Source organism: Schistocerca cancellata, chromosome 3 (genome assembly GCF_023864275.1).
Source record: "Schistocerca cancellata isolate TAMUIC-IGC-003103 chromosome 3, iqSchCanc2.1, whole genome shotgun sequence".
Lineage (NCBI taxonomy): Eukaryota > Metazoa > Arthropoda > Insecta > Orthoptera > Acrididae > Schistocerca > Schistocerca cancellata.
In genome coordinates, this window is record NC_064628.1 from 946,425,578 (window position 1) to 946,445,341 (window position 19,764).

The window sequence follows — 19,764 nt, forward strand, 5'->3', positions numbered from 1 at the left end:
CAGTAGCTTATACCCAATGCACTACTGCCTGTTTACTGTAACCCTTGAACCCTCACATTGAGGATGTGAACCAGAAAGTGCGTCGCTACCAATTACTACAGCCTCCATGTTGACTTGCTTCCAAGAAACAAACGTGGCTACGGTCACTGCAAGGAAACTCTTCTGTGGGTCGAGTAGCATATACACGAAACATCACTGCCAGTTTAATGTAACCCTAGCTGCCCCACAATGACGATGCGACACAGAAGATACATCGCAATTGAATGCTACAGGCTCGTTCCGACATCTTGCCAAGAGACTCTGGTCCCGAGCGTCACTGGTTTCGAATCCGCACCAGACAGCATGGACCTCAGTTACCGTTAGAGGTCTTTCCAGTCGTCGCTCCATAAGCTACTGCTGCGCGCGTGCGCCTGGCCCGCATGTCATGTGAGGATCCCAGCGGTCAATAGCGACGGACTCTATCATGTATTTAAGCGTCTGCGTCTAGCGGTTCAGGCGCTCAGTCCCGAACCGCGCGACTGCTACGGTCGCAGGTTCGAATCCTGCCTCGGGCATGGATGTGTGTGATGTCCTTAGGTTAGTTAGGTTTAAGTAGTTCTAAGTTCTAGGGGACTGATGACCACAGATGTTAAGTCCCATAGTGCTCAGAGCCATTTGAACCATTTTTTGTGACACATAAATTGCATTGCGATTGAAAACTACAGACTCCATGCCGACTTCTCTCCAAGAGACTAGCGTTTCTGTGGGTACCGCATGGAACCTTGTCTTGGCAGTCTAGGTGCTTACACTCGATGCACCACGTTTACTGTAACCCTTGCACCGTTACATTGATGATGCGACACAGAAATTGCATGGCGATTGTAAACTCCAGGCTCCATCCCGACTTCTCTCCTAGAGACTAACGAGGCTACTTTCACCACATGGAACCTCTCATGGGAGTCCAGTAGCTTGTATCCGATGCACGACTGCCTGTTTACTGTAACCGCTGCACCCTCACATTGACGATGCAACACACAAATTGTCTCGCGATTGACAATTACAGGCTCCATCCCGACTTCTCTCAAAGAGACTAATGTGGCTACAGTCTCCTCATGGAAACTTCCCTGTACGACCAGTAGCTTGAATCCAATGCACCAATGCCCGTGTACTGTAACCTTACTGTGGAGCAGAAGCACCCCGACACCACAATTGTGGAAAAAAGAAAAGTGTGGACCACAGGCATTGCCATGTCTGGTTACAGCAGAATCGACGAGAAACAAATTCAGAAACTTGCCAGATACAACACTATAAAAAGTGAACTACAGCGACGCTGGTGAAAAGCAGTGGGGCCAGTGGTCCTCGGCATACCAGGAACGGTGCAGAAAGATCACGGCACGCACTGGAAAATCATTGGTATTCGTAAAATATCCGTCGGCCAACTACAGAAAGCCACTGTAGTGGGAATTGCACGAATTACGCTCCAATACATTACAGTTTCGGCAAGTGTCCGTCTCGTGGTAAGACACAAGTTCCAGCATAGTGAACTCATGTGCTGTGCTTCTTCTATAGTGGTAATAATAATGGTAATAGTCATAACAATAATCTAGAATGAAGGAAGAACTGAAGGGTACACAAATAAATTTCCGTAGGGAACATCATGAAAATTAAAAGAGAATATGTGAAATATCTTCTATGGCACAATCAAGTGAGCTTCATAATCCGTAAACGGCTTCGACCGTCCACTTGTCACTCTCAGATTGTCAATAGAGAAAAGGAATGAATTTAGAATCAACAAAATCGTCGCCATAGCTATATCCGCAACTGTAAAAAGAAATACAACCATTTCTCAAGGTACGTGAGGCTTGCGGTTCCTGTTACGTTCTTCACAAGACAGAAATCAACAGGAACCGCTGCAGGGGGTGCTCGTTCTGTACTACACTGAAGCGCCAAGGAAACTGCTATAACCTGCGTATTCAAATACAGAGATATGTAAACAGGCCCAGCGGTCGGTAACGGCTATATAGGACGACAAGTGTGTGACGCAGTTGTTAGATCAGTTACTGCTGTTACAATAGGACGTTATCAAGATTTAAGTGAGTTTCAACGTGGTTTTATGGTCGGCGCACGAGCTATGTGACAAAACATTTCTGAGGTAGCGATGAAATGGGGATATTCCCGTACGACTATTTCACGAGTTTACCATGATCACGAGGAATCCAGTCAAATGTCAAGTCTCCGACATCGCTACGACCGCAAAAATTTCCTGCAAGACAATGGCCCTGAAGAGAATCGTGCACCCTGAGACAAGTGCAACCTTTCCGCAGATTACTGCAAATTTCAGTGCTGGGCCGATTACAAGTGTCAGCCTGCGAACCATTCAACAAAACATCATCGATATGGGCTTTCGGAATCGAAGGCCCTATCGTGTATCCTTGATGACTGCATGACACATAGCTTTATGCCTCGCCTGGCCGGTCAACACCGACCTTGAACTGTTGATGACTGGAAACTTGTTGCCTGGTCGGACGAGTCTCGGGTCAAATTGTATCGAGCAGACAGTCTTATAAGGGTATGGAGACATCCTCATGAATCCATGGCAGCAGGGACTGCTCAAGTTGGTGGAGGCTCTGTAATGGTGTGGGGCGCGTGCAGTTGGAGCTATATAGGACCGCTGATACGCCTATATACGACTGAAACAGGTGACACGTACGTAAGCATTCTGTCTCATCACCTGCATCCATTCTTGTCCATTGTGCATTCCTACGGCCTTGGGTAATTCTAGCAGGACAACGCACCATTACACACGTCCACAATTGCTACAGAGTGGGTCCATGAACACTCTTCCGAGTTTAAACGCTTGCAACCTAACTCCCGAGACATAAATATTTTTGAACATATTTGGGATGCCTAGCAACGTGTTGTCCAGAAGAGATCTCCATCCCCTCGTAATATTACGAATTTATGGGCTGCTCTGCAGGATTCATGGTGTCAGTTCCCCCCAGCACTAATTTACACATTAGTCGCGTCCATGCCACGTCGTGTTGCGGCACTTCTGCGTGCTTGTGGGCTGCTACACGATATTAGGCAGGTGCATCAGTTTGTTTGGCTCTTCAGTGTAGGTCAGTTCACCTGATCTTGAACAGCCTCTTGCAACATCACTCTTGAAACGTTTCTAATAGTAGCATTTCCGTCTTACCCATGATCCGTACGCTGCTCCCAAGCGACCAATCGCACAATAAGTTCTTCGCCTGATCTACTGAAGTTCAGTGCACGCTGAATTCTGTTATTAGTCGAGTACAGTCGGCCGGCAGAAGAATCTGTCATGTGTGCGTGGTCCTCCAGATAATCACAGTAGGCAGGATTCTGGTGCCAGTGCACTACGCTCCACTATAATTTACACTCACGAGCAGTGACAACAGATGCCCGTATTTCGAATGCGGTAGCACTGTGTTACTGAAAAATTTATTCTCGTCGGCAACCATATCTGAGTTTTTCCAGAAGCCGTCACGATAGATCATGTTGTACATTGTTGTCATTCACAGCAAGACCTGTTACACTAGGAACTATACCAGCCCGTAAAAAAAGACGGCATCTAACGCGTCGTCAGACAAATGTCTTCATGAATGAGTCAGTGTTTGTAAGGTGTAAATACATGAAATGCGCCTTTATCGCCATTGCAACACTAGCCGAAATTAAGCTCAAAATTTCAGTACAAATCATGTTATGACGAAACTGAAACATAATGAAGTGGCTCCATGCTTCCTTCCAGTGAAGAATTTTCCTGATATGTCCCGCTCTAGCCTGTCAGCTAAAGTCATTTACGTAGGAGTAAATAAGCAAATATGTTACTAGAGTGACATTAGGAAAATTGTTGACGGTGGAGTCTATTTAGTTTTATCAAATGGTTCAAATGGCTCTGAGCACTATGGGACTCAACTGCTGAGGTCATTAGTCCCCTAGAACTTAGAACTAGTTAAACCTAACTAACCTAAGGACATCACAAACATCCATACCCGAGGCAGGATTCGAACCTGCGACCGTAGCGGTCTTGCGGTTCCAGACTGCAGCGCCTTTAACCGCACGGCCACTTCGGCCGGCGTTAGTTTTATCGAGTGGCGTAAATATGCCTGAGTCTGGCAAAAAAGTGACTTACTGCTTTGTCATAAAGTGCTGCGGAATACCTCCTGCTAGTAAATTTGGAGACGATTGCGAGAGAAAACCGGACTTTGGCTGATATATTAACGTGAGAAGGAACAAACTTCAATAACGTACGTTCGTCGGTAATTACTAAAACTGTCATGTCTTTGCACATATGAAATACTACGCTGGAATATGGAAAGAGGAAGGCGACAGAAGTGTAAGAGAAAATTATCATCTGGATAGATTCACATTCTTCGTGTACACATCTCGCTGCTATGAAACTGAGATTTATTACGGTGTTACTTAGCAAATTCGCCTGTAATATTTAACAGAAAACATGACGAATAGTATTTTGACCTGGTTCTCAAGAGGCAAAAAACAATTAAAAAGCTTTTGTAATACCTAATGAATACGTAATATCCTACTGCTAGCAGGTAATTTGTTAAGGTTTTCTTATTGCAACGGCTGGCGGCAAATGACTCCTTGTGTTTATAAATTTGACAACGCGTAAAATGAAGATGGAGTCTGGTAACGAACTTGCAGGTGAAACTCTTTAATTTGAACCAAATAGAAGAGGCGTCAGATATAAAGAAAGGAAATGACTACAAAATCTGTTCTTGACAACCTATTTAAAACGAAAAGGAAGTAAATTTAAAACAGAAAGCCCTTAAGAAGACCATTCAAGGTGAACAGCATTTGCTCGCGGAAAGCGATGAAATTGCAAGCTTGATTCTCATTATGTCCGCTATGAACTAGAAACTTAGTTGTCGCTTTTTGTCGTATAGTATAGACTACATGCAGTCGTACCGTATCACATCTACATTTACATCTACATTTGCAGCTACATCTATACTGTGCACACCACTGTTAAGTAGATGGCAGTGGGTACTTCCTACTGTGCCAGTTATTAGAGCTTTTCCCCGTTCAATACACGTGCGGAGTGAGGGAAGAACGACTGTTCGAATGCTTCAGTGAGCCCTCTAACTAAATGCGTCGTATCCTCACGATCCCTTCGTGAGTCACGAGTAGGGAGTTGTAGTATATTCCTAGATTTATGAGTTAAATCTGATTCATGAATCTTTGTAACTAAGTTTTCTAAGGATAGCTTTCGTCTATTTTCGGGAACCTGCAGTTCAGTTTCTTCAGCATCTCTGTTACCCTGTCCCACTGGTCAGTCAAACTTGTCACCATTCACGCCACCCTTTTGCCGATAAGTTAAATATCCCGTGTCACCCCTGTTTGGTATGGGTCCCATACACTTAAGCAATATTTCTGGAATGGCCGCGTGAGTGATTTACAGGCATTGTCCTTCACAGAATGCTTGAATGATGTCTCTAGTGTAATGTCAATAAACCGAAGCCTTCTGTCTACTTAATCGACGACTGCGGCTAAGTGATCGTTAAAATTCTTATCCCTACGAAGTGTTTCACCCAGAAATTTGTGTGAATTGGCCCACTGCAGTTGACTCGTTGATAACGTAGACATTGGATATTACGTTCTTTCGTGTTCTGAAATACAGTTTTACATTTCCCAACGTTTAAATCACGTTGCACCAATTTCGAATCTTATCATGATACGAGTGAATCTTTGTGCAGCGTTTTATCAGACAGTACTTCATTACAGGTAACTGCATCATCTTCGAAAAATCTGACATTACTACGAATATCGTCTGCAAGGTCATTAATGTAGAACATGAACTGCAAGGGTCCCAACACACTTCTCTGGGGCACACCCCCATCCAAGATAATTTGCTGCGCCCTCCCTACCAAAAAATCCTTAATACAGTCACAAATTTCTCTTCATACCTTATGTGATTGCAATTTTGACAGTAAGTGTAGATGTGGTACCGAGTCAAATGCTATTCTAAAATCGTAAAATTCTTCAATTACCTCACTGCCTTGATCCATAGCTTTCAGGATGTCACGTAAAAAGAGTGCGAGTTAGGTTTCATATATTTGCTGTTCCGGAAACTACTCTGGATGGCAAGAATGAGGTCATTCTGCGTGGTATTCGTTACTGCGCTTGAGCTCACATTAAGTTTTAGGACTCTACAACAAGTGGATGTCAAGGCTATACTCGTATAGTTTGTAGATGCCTTGTGGTGTGACGTGTGTTGTATTCCAACTACTGGGCACGGTTTTTGTCCGAGGACACTGTGGTAGATTACGGTTAAGGGAGGGATTAACTCAGCCCCAAATTCTGATGGATCTTGCTACGGGCCCTGGAGCTCTGTTGAATTTAAACGATTCCAGCAATTTCTCAACACCACTGACATTAATATTTACATTACTCTTGTGGTGTGCCAAATTGGAGCAACACCCCTGGATATTCGTATACAAAGAACATTTGAAAATGGATTTGAGCGCTTCTGCTTTTGCTTTGTGAGCATTAGTTTCAGTCCCTGTCTCCTGCATTAGTGAATGAATGCTAACTCTGTTTGACCACTAACGGTCTTTACATACGAGTAGAGTTTCTTTACGTTTTCTGAGAGATATGTTGATAACATTGTGCTTTGGTAGTCGCTGAAGGCTTCACGTATTGCGTTCTTGACAGCCAAATGGGCTTTATTCAGCATATTCCTATCTGTACCCCAATGTTTTTCTTTACACATATTATGCAGTAGTATCCGTTGCTTTAGAAATTTCTCTGTAGTGTCACACTATGGAAGGCCCGTCCCATCACAAAGTGTGCTACTAGGCAGATATCTATCAAGTACATGGTCCAGTTTCCTCTCCCACACGTCCGTCAGTGCACAGGATCGTAGAGTATATAGTACGCTATGAGGTTTCTGGAAGAAAGTAAGCTACTGTGAAAGAATCAGCACGAATTCATGGAAAACCACCCTTATGGAACACAGTTTTCTCTATCCATGCACAACACCTCGCAAACAACAAATTATCGAATGTTAGACATTTTCGACCACTGATCGAGTTCGGATCATACGGAGTATTTTCGCAAAGACATAGTTGGCTCAATGAATATTTGGGTGACAGCAACCAGTACACAATACTGGATGCCGAATGTGCAACACAAACGAAAGTAACATCCGCTGTGTTCCAAGAAAGCACAGTAGGTTCTCCCAAACTTCTCAGCATACGTAAACGGTTTATCAGACAGTATGAGCAGTACGGTACTGTGAGACTGTTCGTCGACAACACTGTTGTCTAGAGGGAAGTATCGTCGTTCGACAAGCGTTAGGAACTGCATTAATAGTTTGAAGAGATTTCCACTCCGTATAATAAGTGGTGGCTCTTTTTAAATGAAAATACATGTAAGATTTTGTTTATAACAAAGGCAGCGAACCGAATGGTATTCTATTACGAGTTTGTCGGTGAACACTTCGAGTACGTCACATCGTGTAGGAATGTATGGGAAACGCTATGAAGCAACATGAAACGGGCGGTCACGCAAAGCAAGTATTAAGGAAGGGAAATGGGCACGCTAGCGGGAAAACTTCTGGTTTATCGTTGCACCGTTTGAAGTCCCTGGCATGTAGACTCGAGAATAGACATTAAGCAAATTCATAGATCCAATGCTAGAGTCGTAACTGGTGGGTCTAGGAACAGGAGAGTGTAATAGCACAGCTCGATAAGTGGAGTTCTCGGAAGAAATACGCCTGAGTTTTTGTGAAACACTGTTGTCGAAACTAATATAGAGAATCTGCATTCGAAGGGGACTGCGCAACCATTCGGTGACGTCATCGTATTTCTCCGTAAGGATCGCGAGGGTAAGAACGGAGAGATTTCCACACCTACGGACGTATACAGCAGAGTACTTGACGTCCCTTAGGAATTCACACGCATTTGAAATTTCTTTTCTTTTTGCGAAAGGAATGAGGAGACGAAAAAGTTGAGCAGAGGACAATGACTAACAAACATAGGTCGGGAAACCAATAGTTTGGCAGATGTTACAACACAGTCAATGTCCGAGGCTGCGATTATGCCGCAGATTCGCTGCTGGCGACATCGTTTGCGGTTGCTCGAATACATTACTTTCATTGGTGTCATGCGATGAGTGCCCTCGAAGCAACGAATCATAACTCAAGCTTCGGGTTCTGCCGGCGATATGCGAGCATCAGGACTGCAGCATGAACACGGCCTCACTTACCACGTACCAGTTCCCGCAGTAAACACCAAACGCAGTGTGCGCAAATAGCAATTGCAACGTTTGCCATGGCTCCAGACACATTTTCAGATGAAGAAATGGCTGAGATCCACTTTATGTGCAGGAATGCTAATGGCAACGCTCGGGAGGCGGCACATTGCTACCTCTGGATCAAGGGGTCCCGAGTTCGATTCCCGGCCGGGTCGGGGATTTTCTCCGCCCGGGTACTGGATGTTCGTGTTGTATTTATCATCTCATCATCCTCTCATCATCATTCGCGTAGTGGCTAGAATAGAAATGGCAAGCTTGGCCCTTGTACGGGCGCTGATGACCACGATGTTCAGTCCTCCTCATACCATCATCATCATCATCATCATCATCTTCATCATCATCGGGAGACAGCACGATTCTATCAAAAAGCGTTTCATCTACAGCAGTGTGCTCATTAAGTCCCATCAGCGCCTGCCCGAGACCGGTTCATTTTAAACAAAGGAGCCACAGGGGAAGGCGTAGTTTCACTGACGCCCTATATGCCACCCCAGGGGCCTATTCGAGTCGATACTGAGCTGCGGTGTGTCTGAAACGTTTTTCCCCGGCCGTCTATAACAAAAGCGCGTGACTTTGGCGCTGGACCTCGCGGTTTTCACCGTCATCTCAGATGCGTCAGAAGAAGGGATGAAATGTGAGAGAGGGTGCGACGACCTTCACATCGTGTAACACTTTGTAACACCCCACCCGTCACTTATCTGGGTTTGGCGTGTGTTCACCCCAGCTAATTGACTAACATGTCAACAGAGAGTGCAAAACTGTCGCAATATCGGATAACGCAAAGGAAGCAATAAGGCCCTATGACTCCTGATTGAACTGCGGCGGCACTGTTGACATTAATTGGTTCAAAATTGATCACTTTTAATTAAAAAGGGGTGCACATTGATGTTATATTCAGCTATTCAACACCAGATGCAAATGTTGAACATAAAATTAATCAAGAAAATGACTTGGGACTTCAACTACTTCATTGAAAACAGATGCAGTCGATTAGCACAATCATCACATTACAAGACTCTCCTATCAGGCAGTGGTAATAAATTACGTTTGCGTGGAGTAAAGCTCGATAACTCAAAAATAATTCCTGTCGACTGACCCAGGCGTAATGTGAAGTGGGAGAAGAATTCTACAATACACGGCCCATGAAACCCTCGTGGAAACTTTGCTGATGTGATCCAAGAAATGAATCAGTGGCGGGAGCCGGCGCAATATCACCGAATACAGCGTGGCGTAGCGGCGTCGTCGTGCGGACGTCGGTCGACCTTGTGGTGCTGCAAGGTTGCGCTTGTCTATTCACTCCTAGCTATCTTACTCAGTACATAGCTGAACCAAAACTTCCTATCTAAAAGCTCAATCGTTCCGTTTGCTAAGTCCTAAACTGCAGAGATGCTCATTCTCTCTCAGCCAAGCTGAGTAAAGAACGCCATGTCCGCACTCTAGGCAACCTACGGAGACTTCTCCCAGTGCGCTCTTCGCCTCAGTTTCCTCTCCAGCAAAATCACTTACGCCAATTGCAGCGCAAGTCGCGTTAATTATGCGTCGCTTCCCAGCGCTGACCAATGCCTGCTCTGGGAAGTGAACAAATTCCTACAAAATTTCCCTTCCTCTCAACTTCTGCTATTTAGTTCCTCCTTGACCACCCATCAAGGTTAGCGTCTGCACAAAACACCAATGTTTCCGGAATTCTGACTCCCAGGAGAGTACCTCAAATTCCTTGGTCCTACATTCCCATCGGAGGCCAGCGTATTTCATTCTGTCGCTCTTCACCTGATTTACTTCAGCCTCTGCAGACCGTGAATTCAACGTGAAGTTCCTATAGTCATGAACATGCATATTTTGGCCTCTGTTGACCGCTCCACCGTTGTTTTGCGCGGCTTTCTCACAGGTTTCACTGAAAACAGGACGACGGACATTTATCAACAGGCGTACAAGTTCTCCGTCTGCTTCCCGGTACACCAGCATGGGGTCAACCACCCCCTCACTGTCACTCATCTTAAAGCAGCTGGAGGCTGCGCCCCGTTACCACTTTCTCAAGAGTTTGAGTTGCACTAAGCTGCCTATTGTCGCTTCCCTTCACCGTTCCCCAGCCAGCCACGGTCAACTCTGTGTACTTCCCTGGGATAACTAGCCTCCAGTAAATCGATGCGTTTCCACAAAGTTTTTCATGTCATGTGAACTACTTTAAAACCATCTTACAACTTCTGCGGTGGTGTTTAACAGAATTGTGGCGCAATTTGTTCCCAATGTGACATCCTAAATACACATTACATATCACATGAATTTTTGAGATCTGATCTTTCTTTCGCATAGGTCGACAACTTGTTGTTTGAAGAGTCATTGAGCCAGAGTGTGACCTCGCAGAGCGCCACGATTTTCCAACGTTACAGAAGATGATTGTAGGCAACCTTGAACCAAATATCAAAGCTGTTTGTCGTAATGTGAGACAATCAAGGGGTTTTGAAAAAGTGATCTTTTAATTGTGTCGCTTAGTGTACTAACTGACCGATCTGTCAACAAATTTTATTCGTTTCGATTATGAGACACTAATTTCTTCTGATGTGACATTTCTACATTTTCATCTGACTGTATGATGAGATGAAGGTCAAGCATTGCTCATATACATCTCTGTGGTCAGACTGTTAACGCAATGGACTCAATGGACTCATCTACTTGCAGATGGGCGTTGTTTCATTTCATTTTATTTATTGCACATCGAAAGACCTGCCGCATATTTTAAAAAGCAGGTCGTACATTTTACAATTTTGCATGTTAAAATACATTGTTCCATATTTCTAACATTTTCTTCCGTGTGCAACAAAACAAGAGTAACAGTAACGAGTTGGTACTGGAATAAAATGAACATAAATTGGGGAAAAGAAAACAGAAGAATTTAAATTTAAGAAGAAGCCAATAAATGATAGAAGAGGTTTTTAATCGAAGAAAGTGTCCCTCGACCTGGTTGTTGCAGGTGGGAGTGCATCGGAAGAACTTCGAGCCAGTCCCAGGGGAAGAAGAAATTTCCTTAAATCTAACTACAAACCATATTCTCACAGAGGATGCTGAGTAGCACCATGCTGTTGTGGTTATGATACTAAACTGTTGCATGGAGGGTCATGAGTTCAAAACTCACCTAGGCTGTACAATTTTAATTTCCATATCCGGTTCGAGTACATTCTAGAAGTATCCCGAAGAATCATTGGACTGGAATGTTCTGTAGCTCTACACATACTGTACTTGTTCTGGCCAGAGGCAATTCGCTCCGCGCTCTTGTAAGTGGAAGTGCTGAATAAACCTTCGATCAGTGAAGTGAGTGTTCACCATTCATCTAATTACACCCTTTTCTACATGGCAATATTAATATGTTATCTGTGTTATCCTTTGTTGTATGTCATTGCCGTGCTCTTGCGGTCGTATGTGTCTAAACACTCCACAATATAGTGTCCCTTTTTCATCCAGCTGCAGCTCTGATACTTAGTATAATTTCTATTCGCTACACACCCAGGACTACATATAAGGAAGCAGAGACTATGGGCCCATGTGCATACTGAAAAGCTCAGAATAGACTCAGACAAGGTGATATGGTAGGTTTGAATCATCTGTAGTGGTAGTCTTAACTGTGCAGTGCTGACTCTGGTTAGTTTATGGAACAGTTTTGTAGCTTTGTCATGTAGTGGCACCATCGTTTAGGATACGGAAAGTTAGTTTTGTGCAATATTATGAGCACAATTTACAGCCAGGTGCGGGCTGTTTGCGGTGCGTATACCAATAGTTGCGAAGTAGAATAGAGGCCACAGGGCCATCAAATTGCTGAAAGAGTATACATAGCCATTTTTCATATCGCAAATCACGCAAATCACAGGCAGAAGGGGCCCACTGGCCAACCTCGTGTGATATGAGTACGTGACACAAAGCAACACATATGGCAAAACAGAGGTGCACAGCTGCTGTAAATAGGTGAGAGTGTATAACGAGATTTATTCAACTGTGGCAGCTCTCCTGGACGGTGGAGCATGTCACACTACCAGCTACATGCAGCAGCAGATGGGGCATCAGCGTTCGAGTCCATGGTGGGTCACTGGTTCGACCCTTTGAGGCTGATGCAAAGTCTGTAGCCAGCCAGCAGCGAACCACTCGCTACCTTTGGGAGTCGTCCTGGCCTGCAGAGGCATCCCGAGGCGAGGGCCGCAGCTTTGGACTATGCCTGTGGCTCACACCGAGTGGCATTGAGTCAGCATGAATGCAGACTGCAGAGTCAACTGCTGGCATCCTGGCGACACCGAAACTCTGCTGCCATACAAGGCCAACACACAGCAGCGTGTGCATGGGTCACGGAGGCAGTCGTTCCGTGACAAGCTGTTTCGCAGACAGCAAAGTGGTGTCCTCAGCATTGCGGGACCCAGTGACACAGATCGAGAGAAATGGGGGCACTGCAGTTGGAAACAATAAATCACTTGGACAGCTCAGACAAGTCTTAATATGGTGCCTCCTACCTCCTCCTTCTACATTTGGTGTTGCTGTTACATTTGGTGGCAGAAGTCACCACTACATTTGGTGTCAAAATAGCAGATGTTGTCTGTCCAGTAAGACGTTAAAGCCCACTGCCCGCATTACATTAACAAGATGTGGTGAGCTTTGACCAGTTTTCTTTTTAGCATTGGACGTTTTCTTGCCTTTTTGTGCTTTTGAGTATGGTTCATGGGAGGACATTTTAGATGTTTTGCGTAGGCATATTTTTTTTCAGAATAAGTGTTAGTGTATTTGTGGCAGTAATTTTTTTTTTCGTCGCATTTAATTACTTTTGCATTGGTTTGAGTACGATGTTACCAAGTATGTTGATATTGAGGTGTAGGGAGTCGGGTTATTCTTGTACTTAAATGTTTTGTTTTGGGACTAACTGTGACGAAAGCGACACAATGGCAGAGTCAGGGACGCGAGGTGTGTTGGAATCAGAAGTGGTACGGATTTTGTTGGAAAAAGTAGCACAATTGACAGCAGACAATACGCAGTTGAGAAATGAATTAACATCTAGAAGTGATCGGGAAACCGCCTATCATCAGTCGTTGTGTCCTAGGGTGCAGGACATTGATCCAGCTGCCACGAGTTTGATTATTCCTTTTTCTTCCAAGGCATCTGAGGATGTGCGTTCGTTTGTGCAGAACTTGGACACTTAAGCTGTGATGAATGGTTGGTGTTATGAGCAGTTGTTACACATAGCCAAGATTAAATAAACGGGTGAAGCAAAAACATGTGTAAGGTGTTCTGGGGCCTTAAGGAATGCAGGACAGTGTAAACAGTTAAAGGAAGGGCTTTTACAAAGGTACAAAAACACAGAATAGCGCTCTGTACTTTAGAGAGAGGTTAAGTACAATGTCAAAGAGACAGGGGAGACGATGGAGAAATTTGCGGACAGGATACGGGAAAGTATACTTCCGAGTTGGGTCAGAGCGATGAAGCGAATAGTGTTCTGCTGCAGGAGGCTGAGCAAAGGGCACTTGATGTGTTTTTGAGAGGGTTACCGGCGCATATGTCACCGAAGGCCATTCAGCTGGCAATTCAATATTAGGAAATAAATTTGGCAACAGGGGTATGCGAGAGGCAAACAGTGTTCACAGTGAGTGTGAAATGTTTTAAGTAGGGTCGTACAGGACATGTGCAGAGGCAATGTACCCAGTCACCGAGGAATAAAAAAGGGGTGGAAATCGGCGCGGGGAGGATGGAGGGTGGAGATAGGAGAGGTGGAGAAGCGTTAAATGCCAGAGGGGGACCAAGATCCACCTAAGGGAGCTCCCGTTTAATTTCAATGCTACGAATACGTGTGCAGAGGTGGAATGTTCAGTGGTAGGAAACATAGGAACTAAAACGTTTAAGATATTGTTTGACACAGGGGTGCAAGTTTCAGTGGCTACTAGGAATATAATGGGATGAAGGAAGCTAGACGCACCATATTAAAGGTTGCGTGGAGTGGGGGATAAGGAGGACAAGCCTTTGGGGTCGGTGACAGTTGACTTTCTAATAGAGGAAGTCCGATTTAATGCATGCATGGAGGTAGTACCATAGGTAAACGAGGGCTGCGACATGATCAACATCATGCCAAAATTGACCTTGGACAATGAATTGTGGAACTTGGTGGATGTTATTTCAGCTAGGGGAAACTGTTGTCAATGCAGAGCTGTCGCGAGGGTCGTTCAACAAATGATCAAACCAACTGAACCGCGTAAATAAGTATTAAGGCTTAATTCACATGTGTGTGTCTGTCTAGTGGCACCAGGAAGTCACTTTGGGTAAGTGTAGAGTCAGGTCTACCTGTGGGTACAGTATGTGTTATTGAACCGTTGGAGGATAATGAAGTTTTGGGTCTATTGTGTTGTTTTGTGAAACGTTATGTTATACTCGTACAGGAGGTTAACGACGGGCGAGTAGGTCCCGTGAAGGTGGATAATCTTAGCGCTGTAGTTGCGAATCTGAGGAAAGAAGCTTTTGTAGGAAATTTGGATGTGCTAGATGACGAAGACTGGCGTCCGAGAGGTAGGTGAAGCGATCAACCACCAACTGCCGTTAGAACTGCATTGCGGGACAAAATTAAGCATTTGAAAGGAGGAGAAACAGAGCATGTGGAAGAATTATTGTGGCAATTTAAAGATTTGTTTTTACCACAAGGGCCATTATCAGCAACTCCATTTGTTCAACATAGGAAACAAGGAAGACAGAGTACAGCATGACGTACCATATGCTTTGGAATCCAGAAAGTAGTAGACTATTCGTAGTTTTTTTTTTTCAAGTCATATATCATTGGGTTTGCGCAGAGTAAGTAGGCAATGTATTTTCATATATTGTATGTATTTTCAAATATAGCCTGCTGCGGACAGCAGTCCTTTGGAAGAGGGAGGAAGGGTGATGGTGATCCCTGTTCTCAGGTCACTAAAAGGGGGAGCGTTGTCGGTGATTCATCTCTTCATCATCAGGGTGGACGCATGACGGGTGCAGCACGTGGATGGTGGTGTGCTGTACCTAAGGCAGGAAGATGTGGTGGTGTCGAGTCACCAGTGGGCATTGAGGATGGTATGGAACGTATGGGAAATGCGGAATGAAGTAAGGAGGCTTCAGGAAGTGTTCAAGAGCTTAGGCAACGTGCAGAGGGCAAGGGAATGCCGAAGGAAGTTGCAGGGGAGTATAAGAAATTGCATGAGGCATATATGACATTACGGAAGCAGGTATTACTGATGGAGGAAGCGGTGCAACGGTTAAGACGGAAACGAGGATGGGTAAATACAGAGGGAAAAATTTTAAAGATAGTTTTTGGAACTGCAGACGAAAGCGATATAAAAGAACTGAACAACACGGTGGAAGCAGCGAGGCAACTCGCAGAGGAGAGTAGGGCAACGGAAGCTTGGCGTGCAACTCAGATAGGGACATTGGAAGGGGAATTCCTGAATAACACACGATTGCTCCGCGCATTCAAATGGCTCTAAGGACTATGGGACTTAACATCTGAGGTCATCAATCCCCTAGACTTAGAACTACTTGAACCTAACTCACACACATCACACACATCCATGCCCGAGGCAGGATTCGAACCAGCGACCGTAGCAACAGCGCGGTTCCGCACTGAAGCGCCTACAACCGCTCGGTCACAACGGTCGGCGCTCTGCGCATTAGCAGGGCAGGAAGTGGAATACGCTAAGGCGTCGGAAGACGTAATAAATCGTAACCTGGGAACCCTACAGGGGGATCTAGAGGTACCAGATAGCAGGGTGGTGTTAACCAGACTTTTGCAAGGAGTACCTGACAGTGTGTGGGGTATGCAGGGAGTAATACGAGTATATATTTTGATCCAATTGCCGGTTATGGCGAGGTTTCAGTGTTACACGGTCCACCCATATCCAGTGAAGTGGGGAGCGTTGAGCAAGTTGAGGAAATGTAAACTAAAGAGGTATTGCTCATCTCGGCAATTAGAAACCGGTACGCCGAGATGGCAAGGGAGGAACTACGAAGCTGCCATAGAGGAAAGGTAACGGTATGTCCAGCCAGAGTGGTAAGTACCAATCCGGAAACATGCACAGTGCAGTTTTTTTAGCCAGGTGGAAAGGAATAGGCTGTTCAAGTGGCGTCGTGGAGCCAAAATTTAGCTTGCAACTGGTCGGGATGCATTGGATCTTCTCCACCTACGAGCATTTGGTAGTAGCAGCAAGTTGTTTTGAGCGGGGAGTATTTGCAGAAGCGAAACGTATAGAGCTCGAGGGGAGCGGAATTTTAATCGGTAGAACTAAGTGTAACATAATAGGACCAACCTTCCACCTGCCAGTGTCAATTCCAGGCGTCACGAAATTGAATGTTACGCAGCCACAGCTGTACTGGCCAGAAGCCACTTCAGAGTTTTTGCCAACGCAGAATCTGACCTTGTTAAATCAAACTCTGGGGCCAGGTCGGTTGAGATCCGTAAACCAGTTCATTTTAGAGCAAGAGGGGCGCATATCAGCCAAACAGCTTGTGCAACATGTCGCTCTGTATAGGGAAAGGCAACGCAAACAACTATCGTTCTGAGCACCTCTACGCCAAGTGTCATCACAGCCTTAACTTTGTTATACAAGCTTCGACATTGTCGCGAATAAAACAGTGACCCATATATACAATAAGTTTCCTTTAATTTATGTCTATGGTCACAAACATTTTGTTAACAGATTACCGGTTTTGGTCTATAATGACCATCACCAGATCTGTTTTATAAAAACAAAGTCCTAATGTACTGGAGCCATAGTGGTATTGTCAAATATTAAATGCAAAATCAGCACCAGCATCGTGAAATATATATAAATAGCATCATGCGTACGAGTCATGTTGTCAGCAGCACTACTGTTCAAAATACAGGGCTATTACAAATGATTGAAGCGATTTCATAAATTCACTGTAGCTCCGTTCATTGACATATGGTCACGACACACTACAGATACGTAGAAAAACTCATAAAGTTTTGTTCGGCTGAAGCCGCACTTCAGGTTTCTGCCGTCAGAGCGCTCGAGAGCGCAGTGAGACAAAATGGCGACAGGAGCCGAGAAAGCGTATGTCGTGCTTGAAATGCACTCACATCAGTCAGTCATAACAGTGCAACGACATTTCAGGACGAAATTCAACAAAGATCCACCAACTGCTAACTCCATTCGGCGATGGTATGCGCAGTTTAAACCTTCTGGATGCCTCTGTAAGGGGAAATCAACGCGTCGGCCTGCAGTGACCGAAGAAACGGTGGAACGCGCGCGGGCAAGTTTCACGCGTAGCCCGCGGAAAATTGGCTCATGCCACAACTGGAGACCGACAGCGCCGACTTCATCTTTCAACAAGATGGTGCTCCACCGTACTTCCATCATGATGTTCGGCATTTCTTAAACAGGAGATTGGAAAACCGATGGATCGGTCGTGGTGGAGATCATGATCAGCAATTCATGTCATGGCCTCCACGCTCTCCCGACTTAACCCCATGCGATTTCTTTCTGTGGGGTTATGTGAAAGATTCAGTGTCTAAACCTCCTCTACCAAGAAACGTGCCAGAACTGCGAGCTCGCATCAACGATGCTTTCGAACTCATTGATGGGGACATGCTGCGCCGAGTGTGGGAGGAACTTGATTATCGGCTTGATGTCTGCCAAATCACTAAAGGGGCACATATCGAACATTTGTGAATGCCTAAAAAAACTTTTTGAGTTTTTGTATGTATGTGCGAAGCATTGTGAAAATATCTCAAATAATAAAGTTATTGTAGAGCTGTCAAATCGCTTCAATAATTTTTAATGACCCTGTATATATTTGACCGTAGACTGGAGCGCTGGAGCCCCATCTGCTAATGCATGTAGCTGGTGGTACGTCACGCCCTGCTGTCCAGGAGAGCTGCCACACTTGAATCAACTTGCACCTATTTATATGCGGCTCTGAGCCTCTGGTTCAACCCTTGGAGGCCGACACAGGGTCCATAGCCATCCAGCGGCAGGCCACTCCACAGCTCGCTACCACAGGCAGTCGTCCTGGCTTCCAACACACGCCAGAGGCATCCTGAGGTGAGGGCCACAGATTCGGACTCCAGATCACAGGCACTTGTTGTCGCCGCGATCTTAGCCACGCCGGCGAGAAGCACGCAGCTGGCTGCCTGCGGCTCTCACTGAGTGGTGCTGAGTCAGCAGGGCAGCAGAATGCTGAGTCAACTGCCAGCATCCTGACGATGCCACAACTCAACTGCCGTACAAGGCCGACTGTTGTAACTACGACCAGGAGGATCGCGGGGTAGCAATGACGGAAGGCGCGGCGGGACTCGCGGAGAGGCCCGCAAACAACTTCACAACAAAAAGGACGGGCACGACCAACGTAGGACAGAACGAATATGACAAGACCGAACAACAGAGTCACGAGGAAACAAACTCGTACACCAACCAGGAAGAAAGCAGTCTAGTGCAAGCGAGGTGTAAACCGAAATAAGCGAGATTAGACTGACTGGCAGAGCTTTTTTTTTTTTTCTTTATTGAATTTCAATTCCCCCCGAAGGGGGCGGGCTGGCAGCAGCTTAGTATGCCGCTCTACAGCCTACAGATTTTGTGAGAAAGTTCAAGAGAATAAATAATGAAAAACAGGCGATAAAATCGGAGACTTAAAGAGTAACATGGCGAAAAGGAATCGTGGAACTTAAAACAAACAACAGAGGGATGATGACGCTAATAAAATACATACGAAGCAGACAGGGAAAACAATAGACAGACAATTAAAAAACACGGCGACAGCCTGGATTCTGTTCGCAAAAGACATAAAATTCACACCTAGCGACAGCATGGTTTCTGTTCGCAACATGAGAAAGACAAACAACACTGAATAGTCACTGGAACACTGCACTAAAAAGTTGGCAAATGTGACATACCACAGTCGAGAGCAGGTGGGGGGAAACTAGACAGAAGATGGGAAAACAAAAAAGGGGGCAAAGGAGAGTAAAAGCGAAGGGGGAAACCGGGAAAGGAGCTGATGGAGGATGAGGACCCATAAGAGGGGTGGGGGGCAGATGCGACAGAGAGTGGGGTAGGCAGAGGTGGGGAATACAAAAGGACTTGGGGGGGGGAAGGTAGGGAGAGGTTTAGTGGAGAGAAAACAGGACGGAAGGGGGAGGAAGAGGGAGCCCAGGGAAAGGACAGAGGAAAGGAGGGGGAGTGAGGATCAGAGATGATAGGAAGGATAAATGGAGGGAGAGAGGGCATCGTCCGGGAGGGGGAGTTGACGGAAGCCACCTTGGGAAAACTGGCTGAGCGAGTGGCTGGCGCTTAAATACGCTCTCTGGGGCGCCGCTATTGGCCGCTGGGACCACGTGTTCCACTGTGGCGCCCCCACACTAAAAGCGGGCCAGGAGGTGCGCGCCGCCATAGCTTACGGCGCGATGGTGCAGAGACCTCTAGGGGTCTTCGTCGTTGGTGACGTCTGGCGCGGATTACAGCAGTTCGCGCCAAGCCGTTTTGCTGACAGCAAAAT